At 35.7% G+C, this 10,214-nt stretch overlaps 1 pseudogene; it reads left to right on the top strand.

The window, feature by feature from the left end:
• Positions 1–340: 340 nt before the first annotated feature.
• LOC113354599 lies at positions 341–440 on the top strand (annotated as a pseudogene).
• Positions 441–10,214: the final 9,774 nt, after the last annotated feature.

Genomic DNA, 10,214 nt, shown 5'->3' with positions numbered 1-10,214 from the left:
GCCTGCTCTTCAATATTCTGGCCTTCCCAAAAAGGCTCCACTCTACCACTAGTCTGGCTCACTTCTAAGGCTTCTAACCTTTTTGCTATAGCAGCAATTTTGGCATCTGATTCATAGCCTCCTTCTACCCTATTAACGTTTCCTCTACTTAAAAAAATTGTTTTCTGGGGTTCCCTACTATTTTCGCATTGCTGGATTTTTTCAGAAATTTCATTAAAAAAATTTCATTGCCGCATCAACAATTTGGTTTTCAAATCCACCAGTGCATAGAGACTCAACCATGGTCGTTGTGGAATAATCTAAACCCTCATAAAGGATCTGAACTAGCCTAACCTTTTCTAAACCATGATGAGGACACTGGGATAATAAATCATTGAACCTTTCCAAATACCTATATAAAGATTCTCCCTCTTATTGTGAAAATGTGCATATTTGCGTCCTAATAGACAATGTTTTGTACCTAGGGAAAAACTTATTGAAAAAGGAAGATGTAAGTTGTTCATATGTCTCAATTGACTCGGAGTCCAAAATATACATCCACGACTTGGCCTTATCTTTCAGGGAAAATGGGAATAACCTAAGTTTCAAAGCATCATCATCTAAGCCTCCAATTCTTAGAGTACTACAAATTTCCTCAAAATCCCTAACATGGTAATAAGGGTTTTCATTTTCTTTCCCTAAAAAGATTGGGAGCATCTGTAAGGTCCCAGGTTTCAGTTCATAGGGTGCCTCTGTTTCAGCTAACTTGATACACGAAGAACGGGTAGTCCTAGTTGGATTCAACAAAGCTTTCAAAGTTGCCATTTCTGGCGCTATCGGAGCAACATGGATTCTTTCCTCAGTCAAAGAACATTCAAAAACAGACTCTTCAAAAGTCGGACTTTCTAGATTAAGGTAATCGAGACGCTTCGAACTACTAGGTTTCCCTTTAACAAATCTACCTAGTGCGTCTCTTTTACGTTCAGGCATACAATAGAATTTTCTAAATTGGAAGGGTAATCAAACACAGATCAAGGCCGACTCAACCAAATCAAACCTATTGATTTCTAGCAAACAAAAAGCATGATGGATCCACTTAGATTGTTTCTAGACCAGCTTCTAATCCTTCGAACGGGAATTCGTTACAATTTAAGCAAACCCCTCTGGAATCAATCCGAGTTAACGTAAGTTGAATATAGGCCAGGGAAGCTCGGTGGAGCTTTGATACCCAAGGCCTCACCGGTATTACAAGGCGGCGCAGTCACGCATTCAACTTACAGAAACCGTCAATAACTTCGAAGTATGCTTAAAAGAGTAACCAATATTTTTCGAATGACTTTCCTGTTAAGATCGTTACCCTATCGGTCTCGTTCTAGTCAAAATTTTAGGCTTAGGTTCGCGTAGGTTATGTGTTCCTAAAGCGGGCAAGAAGAGAACGGTGATGAAATCCGAACCCTTATCTTGTATGGCCAGGCCTTTCCCTTTAATAGAAAAATAAATGTCCGTATTCAGTCCTCAACATATATGCATACGAAGGAGTCCAGTAACTCGCTGACAGGGGATTCACGAGTGTTTAGAATCTTACCTCTCGTTCCAGACGGGGGATGAATCGGTTATAGTCGACTCGGGCCACTGACTCCGATGTCTAGTGTACGAACCCAAGGTGCAGAGACAATATCGTAATTGTCATCCTTCTCTGCAAACAGTTTATATTTAAAGTACCCTTCCGTAGGGTAATAAAAAAAATAATGTCCCAAAGTCCAAAAAAATAAAGAAAAATTACAAAAATAATAAACCCTAATACAGTTTTTTTTTTTAAAATAAAATAAACAAACCCTAAACTAAAATTATCTAAAATAAATAAATAAATAAAATTGTCTTCTTTTCTGTTTTTTTTTCTTTAATCTTTAGCTCCAAGTCTTTATGAAATCACCAAACTCCTTGGCTCAATTTTCTTTATGATCCAGAACCTGTAGACACAAGATAAATACCCAAAAAAATAAAAAAGACAAAAACAAAAAAAAACAAAATAAATAAATCTAAAACCCTAAAAACAAGTCCCCGGCAGCGGCGCCAAAAATTGATGTGATTTGTAGATAGTGGTAAAAGTGGTTCGATTCTCAGACTTGTGAAGGATATTAATTAGACTTAAATCCTAATATTAAAATAGAAAACTCACTAAAAATTATATCAAACTCAATCAAAGATGATATCAATATTAAAAGAAACACTGAGGCTAAGATTCTACTATTTTCCAAGTTCAAAGTGATTAAACCAATACTTATATTTATGCAATTTTCTTGTTCAATTTGATCCTAAAATAGTGCGACAAGTAGATTTTCAAAAGTAATAATTGTAAATACCAAGTATGAAGCATCAAAAGTCTTAAAACTAAGCATACTCCATCAAAATAGATCACAATCACTCAAATAAAAATCATATTCAATAATATTTCAAGGCAAATAATCATATAATTATTGCAAATAAAAAGATAAAACAGAATATACCACTTTTTGTTGGAAAAAATAGCTTCCTCTATCGCCTCAGCAATGGGGTTTAGCTCCTCATATTAATCATGATCTCAAAATATGTGTTTGTTGCTCAAAAGATGATTAAAAGAGTGAAAAGTAATAACACAGACTGTTTGCAACAGTGTATTGGTGTTGCAAAACAGCTGTTACAATGGAACTGTTACAGAAAAAATGTTGCTTTGTCGCTGATTTTAAGACCCTAGAATAAGACTGCCCTGAACAACTTAATGTCCTTCAGCTGTTAAACAGCGACACTTTTCTGCGACTGTCTACCGAGGTCAATGTTCTTCGCGTTCTTCTTCTTCAACAGCAGCAGCAGCAGAAACAGAGTTTGGTAAAACTTTGATTTCTTCTTCTCTGGCTCTCCTTAGGTTCCCAAACTCTGGACACCTCTTCTATATGACCCAAGACATCTATTTATATCATAATACCGATTAAATCTCTCCCAAATCTTCCAAAATCTCTTTCCTTCTCTTCACGGCCAAGTTGCGACAATTTCTTGTTTTAGGATTTCTACGCGTTTCTGAGCTTTCCTTTTTATTCTAAACTCTTCCTTAGATAGATACAAATCTTTGGGAAGGTTTACAGCGTTTTAATCACTTTAAAATTCCCTAAAACAGGTCACACACGTGACTTTCCATGTTTTCTTGTTTTGAGAAAAATCCGTCGTTTGAGTCCATTCTAATCGATTTAAACACCCATATCAGATTCCTAGACCCATAAGGAGTCTATCCTATGAAAATCAGAGGTTTAATCGACCTCAAACTCCTTCAAATCACGATTGCCAAAACTGCTCTTTAACTGCATTTTTTTTCCGCCAAAATCCTTTTTTTTTTTGAATGTTGAAGATGGTTGCCCCTTATCCAAAGTAGGGGTGAAATTAACAACTGCCTGGAAATGGGATACCCCTTAGTAATTAGGTTACCCCTTATCTAAAGTGAGAGTCGGAATAGCAAATGTCCTCCGGGTGCTTTCCGACAACTTTTCGAGCCAATTTTTTCCAAAAATGTTTATTAGCCAAAAATACCTACAAATAAATAAAACACCATAATAAGTACAAAAATGAGCCCTAACACTATATAGAATCGAGACAAATCGGACACAAAAATGTGTTTATCATTCCACTACTTACGAGATTGGCATTGTGTATCTTAAACTACTATAAATATGTGGCTCAACCTATTCAGAAAACAGAACAAGCTTTCATATCCAAAAAGCTCTGTATTCTTCATAGTTTTCAATACCTAACACACACACGATTCAATCCCATTGCCAATTTCTCAAACTTTTCTGCTTCCCTACACTAAGATCAACCCATCTTCCTCTCCATCGTGACCGAAACAGGACGGAACGGCTACTATCATGGTTTAGGATTGTCCTGTTTGAAAAAGCAGGGATCTAAAAACCACACCCAATATTTCGCTTAGCAATCTGTATCGACTAACTCCAATATACTTTCAAGAGAATCAACTAGGCATTCAGACTCAATCTTAAGAAAAGTATATCAAAGAGTTATATCTCTATTTCTCAATTCAATACACAATCAAACAAATAGGAATTTGCGATCCTGATTGAATATAAGAAATAACTTGGACGGTATCAAAAACCAATATCCTAGTGTCAATCAGTATAATCAACAACCAGAGATTGGATTCACAATTGACTGAACTTACGCATAACCTGTGATATTTCAATTATATAAACAAATATAATGCGGAAAATAAATAACACGGACACCAGAAATTATGTTAACGAGGAAACCACAAATGCAGAAAACCCCCGGGACCTAGTCCAGATTTGAACACCACACTGTATTAAGCCTCTACAGACACTAGCCTACTCCACTGGAATGTATTTAGCCCTAACTAATCTCACACTCATGAAGGTACATTCGGGTTCCTTACGCATCTGAATCCAAACAGGACTCTGTGCACTTGATTCCCTTAGCTGAGCTCACCCAAAACTAATAGTTGTTACGACCCAAAGTCGAAGACTTGATAAACCAATCTGTCTCACACAGAAAAGTCTATTGTATAGATAAATCTGTCTCCCACAGAAATACCGAGTTTTGTTCCGTATTTTGATAAATCAAGGTGCATATGAACCAATTGATAAACCAGACTTATATTCTCGAAGAACAACCTAGTATTATCAATCATCTCACAATAATCTTAATCGTATGGTAGCGAAACAGGATATTGTGGAATCACAAACAATTAGACGAAGATGTTTGTGACTACTTTTTATCTTTCCTATCGGAGATTAAATCTCGAGAAAATATTAGAGAAGATAGTACTCAATCACGATAGAAAACAACAAGATCAGAACATGCAACTACAGATAAATAGTTGGGTCTGGCTTCACAATCCCAATGAAGTCTTCAAGTCGTTAACCTACAGGGTTTTGGAAAAACCTAAGGTTAAAGGAGAATCGACTCCAGTCGCAACTACTATCACACATGATGGGTAGGGATTAGGTTTCCCAGTTTCTAGAGTTCTCCCTTATATAGTCTTCAAATCAGGGTTTGCAATCAATGTTACCTTGGTAACAAAGCATTCAATATTCACCGTTAGATGAAAACCTGATTAGACTCAAGCTAATATCTTTCAACCGTTAGATCGAACTTAGCTTGTTACATACAAATGAAAAGTGACTTCATTTAAATATGAGTAACCGTACCTAAACGTGTGCAACTTTGTTCACTCAATAATAATTGACCGAAGTGTTAGAGCAGTGATCGGTCGAACTCGCAAGCGTTGATATCTCAAGCTTATTTGTCAATGTTAATGATCAAAACTAAAAGTATTGATTTCTAGTTTACTTATAGTGATGTCTTGGACTAGGATAAATTGTGTAGTTGAGCACTAAACTTCACGCCGTTCTCAATTGAAGACGAAGAACTACGAAGGAGAGCTTGTGGAACTTCATCAACAAAAGGTATGTGGAGACTAAAACTCATCTATCACTTGGAAAGTCTATTTCTACTCTATCTCCTATATTGAGCCAAAATTCGTATTACTATATAGTATTCGATTATGCACATTTGAGATTTCGAGCTGAGTTTAACTCACTTACATATTTCTCGAAATATGTGTTGGTAAACTTTCGCATCAACCAAGTTCATCTTATATTCTTGACAAAAGTCAAAAGATGATCATGTGAAAATCGTCGAGTAACATCTTACATGGTTCGTGTGATACAATCATTTGGTGTAGACTTGGAATGTTTCGTTATGATTATTTCAATAACTTGAAAATTGCTTTGATGCTAATAGTTCGTGAAAACAACTATTGTCATCCTCTAAGAATGTTTCAATGATTGAAATAGAGTTTAGAACACTTAACCATCATTGGATAATAAAGTGTTCTTGCATATATGTGATCCATGACCGGAACTATAGTATGCATACCCGTATGTGTACCTGTTAGTTGTGAAATCCCGATTACCTAAGTACACATACCCGTACACGTACTGGCAAAGGGTTTGGGTCCGGGAATTTCTGCTGTGTTTGGAAGTATGCGTACCCGTTTTCATACTGGCGAACCCAAACTCATACCGGCTACTTTAAGTATGCGTACCAGTTTGCATACTTGAGTGTTAAAGTTCTAAAATCGGTTTGTTCATAAACTAATACATTTATATAATAAGGAATGCGTTCTTTGCAAACCGTGGATATAATTTTCATGAATTGATTCGAGTGAATCAAACCGATTTTTCTTCAATTATGTTATTGTATACTTCTATGAGAATATAGCAATTGAACAACTCCATAACTAGTTTCATTTAAGTCATTTGAACTAGTTGTGGTTAAGATGAATAAGGTTGATATGAGAGTGTTCATATAACTAACCTTGGTTAACTACTGTTGAGACAACCTAGTGTACACGTTTAGGTACGGTTACTCAAACCTAAATGAAGGTACATTTCATTTGTGTATAACAAGCTAAGTTCGATATAATGGTTGAAATATATTAGCTTGAGTCTAATCAGGTTTTCATCTAACTGTGAATATTGAATGCTTTGTTACTAAGGTTACTTAGATTGCAAACCCTAATTTGAAAACTATATAAGGGAGAATTCTAGCAACTGGGAAACCTAATCCCCACACCTCCTGTGTGATAATAGTTGAGACTAGAGTCGATTCTCCTTTAGCCTTAGGTTTTTCACGAAACCCTGTAGGTTAACGACTTAAAGAATTCATTGGGATTGTGAATCCATACCCAACTATTTTCTCTGTAGTTGCATGTTCTGATCTTACCCTGTTCTATCGTATTGAGTAATATCTTCTCTAAGATTTGCTCGAGATTGATTCTCCGATAGGCAAGATAAAAAATAGTCACAAACATCTTCGTATCATCGTTCGTGATTCTATAATATCTTGTTTCGCTACCATATGATTAAGATTATTGTGAGGTGATTGATAATACTGGGATGTTCTTCGAGAATATAAGTCTGGTTTATCAGTTGGTTACTGTGCACCTTGATTTATCAAAATACGGAACAAAACTCGTAGGTATTTCTGTGGGAGACAGATTTATTTATTCCAATAGACTTTTCTATGTGAGACAGATTTGCTTATCAAGTCTTCGACTTTGGGTCGTAGCAACTCTTGGTTGTGGGTGAGATCATCTAAGGAAATCAAGTGCGTAGAATCCTACTAAGGTTCAGAGAAGTAAGGAGTGAAACTGTACCTTGATTAGTGTGAGATTTATTAGGGCTCAACTACATTCCAGTCCGACGTTCATTGGTAGTAGGATAGTGTCTTTATCGGCTTAATACAATATGGTGTTGAAAGATGGACTAGGTCCCGGGGTTTTTCTGCATTTGCGGTTTTCCTCGTTAACAAAATTCTGGTGTCTGTGTTATTTAGTTTCCGCATTATATTTTGTTATATAATAGAAATATCACAGGTTATATATTAAGTTCAATCAATTGTGAATCCATCCTTTGGTTGTTGACTATATTGATTGATACTTGAACATTGGTCTTTGGTACCGTTCAAGTTGTTTCACATAATAATTAGGATCGCGGATTTCCATCTGTTTGATTTGATGATTACATTGTGAAACAGAGATATAACTCTTTGATACACTTTTCTATAGATTGAGTCTGACTGTCTAGTTGATTCTCTTGAAAGTATATTGGAGTTTGTCTATTCAGATTTCCGAACGAAATATTTGGCGTGGTTGTTAGACCCCCGATTTTTCACGAAATTATCCATATTAACACTTTCATATCAACCTTATTCATCTTAAACATAACTAGTTCAAATCACTCAAATGAAACTAGTTCTGGAGTTGTTCAATTGTTTATATTCTCATAGAAGTTTACAAGATAAAATTGAAGAAAAATCGATTTTGATTCACTCGAATCAATTCCTGAACATTATAGCCACGGTCTGCAAAAGATTGCATTCCTTAATATATAAATGTATCAGTTCATGAACAAACCAATTTTAGAACATAACCCACTCAAGTATGCAAACGGGTATGAATACCTAAGTAGCCGGACTTGGACTGTGTTCGCTAATATGCAAATGGGTACGCATACCGTCATACACTTCCAAACTTCAGTTGATTCCAGTACGCGTACAAGTACGCATACTATAGTACCCAACTGACTTCTTTTGTATGCGTACAGGTACGCATACTCTAGCCCCCGGACTTTACCTGAGCTCGCCAGTACGCATACAGGTATGCATACTATATTCCGGTGTTGGACCAACACATATGCAAGTACGCATACTCTACTTAAATCCAATTATGGTTAAGTGTTTTAAACTCCTATTTCAATCATTGAAACATTATTAGAAGACGACAATAGCTGTCTCACACAAACTATTAGCTTCAAATTAATTTTCAAGTGATCGAATGATCAATACGAAACATTCCGAGTCAACATCAAATGACTATCTGACATAAATCATGTAAGATGTTACAAGGCGATTTTCACATGATCATCTTTTGAATTTCGTCAAGAATATAAGATGAACTTGGTTAAAGCGAAAGCTTACCAACACATTATTCGCGAAATAAGTAAGCGAGTCAAACTCAGCTCGAAATATCAAATGTGTATAATTGAATTCTATATTGCTATACGACTTTTGTCTCAAATAGGAGATAGAGTAGATAGACTTTTTAGTGATAGATGAGTTCAAGTATCCACATACCTTTTTTTGATGAAGTTCCACAAGCTCCCCCTAGTAGTTCTTCGTCTTCAATCGATGAACTCCGTGAAGTCTAATGCTCAACTATACTTTCTATCATAATCCAAGACTTAGCTATAAGTAGACTAGAAATCAAGACTTATAGTTTTGGAAACTAAACTTGACAATAAGCTTGAGATAGCAACGCTTGCGAGTTCGACCGAGCAGTGCTCTAACAATCTCCCCCTTTGTCAATTTTAGTGACAAAACTATCAATACATATGGAATACAAAATAAATAAACTTTGTAGCTCTCAATCCAAATGCTTGATTTCCTTGGTTCTTCAACATTACTCGAAATATTCAACACTTCCAAGTACTCCAGTGATTCTGAATGTGTTCAACTCAGTATCATAGTTGTTGAAGATCTGTAGCTATAACAATGAGAAAACAGTAGCTCCCAATCATTGTTATACAATGTCATAATATTATTACACAACATCAAAGTCCAATTGTGTCACAACTTTGACAACAATACTATGGTGATATGTATCACTCCACCTTAGTCAATACTTCATCTCACATGAAAACCACTCCCCCTTACATAATGATCCGTAAACCATATGTATTTTTAGTGCGAACTACACATTAATTCTGCCTATTTTTGTCAATTTAAATTGGCAAAGGTACGAAAACTAGTGGGATCCTAATGAAATTTCCATAGAGATACTTCATGACCAAAAGAGAACATATCAACTTTGTTTTGATGATTTCACATAGTCGAAACTAGTGTATTCATCAAGGAGTTTATAAAGATACTAGAAAACTCTTATAATATCACATAGCCACACTCCCGACAAAGATTTGGAAATTAAGCATAAGTTCAATTAAGAACTCTCCCACATAAAATGTCATTCCCGAAAGAACAACAAGAGCGACCTTACTTTCACAAGAAAAGAAGGATTTCTTTGGACATTAATGAAAAGAAGAGGGTACCCAAATATACCTCAATCTAAAACTTTTCCACCTATAAGTCCTTTCTCCGAAAGTGATTGTCTACAGACTAAGTCGAGACAATACAACTAATCGGTTCACACTTCGTGTGATCGTCTATGGATACGAGATCAAGACAATACGACAATACGACAACAAGATAACTTGTGTGATTGACTATGGATACAAGATCGAGACAATACAACAATGAAGTATGATTACTTGATAATAGTTTCGGACTTAACCAAACACAATTGGATTGCTATCAAGTAATTAGGAATTAACGTTTGTGTATTTTAATTCTAATTATAATAAAAACAATTATAATTGCGGAAATATAAAAGTAAAAGACACCGTAAAATTTTGTTAACAAGGAAACCACAAATGCAGAAAAACCCCGAGACCTTGTCTAGAATTGAATACTCTTAGGATTAAGCCGCTATACAAAATCTAAACCAACTTCGTATAGTTGAGACCAAGCAACTAAACCTATAGTTCACCTAGTTCCATCTGTATCCCTGCACCTCCAACTTGCAATAAGTCACGCACTTGGAACAATTCCTTTGG

Source organism: Papaver somniferum, chromosome 2, assembly GCF_003573695.1.
Source record: "Papaver somniferum cultivar HN1 chromosome 2, ASM357369v1, whole genome shotgun sequence".
Taxonomy (NCBI): Eukaryota; Viridiplantae; Streptophyta; class Magnoliopsida; order Ranunculales; family Papaveraceae; genus Papaver; species Papaver somniferum.
This window is presented reverse-complemented; position numbering and strand designations above follow the sequence as displayed.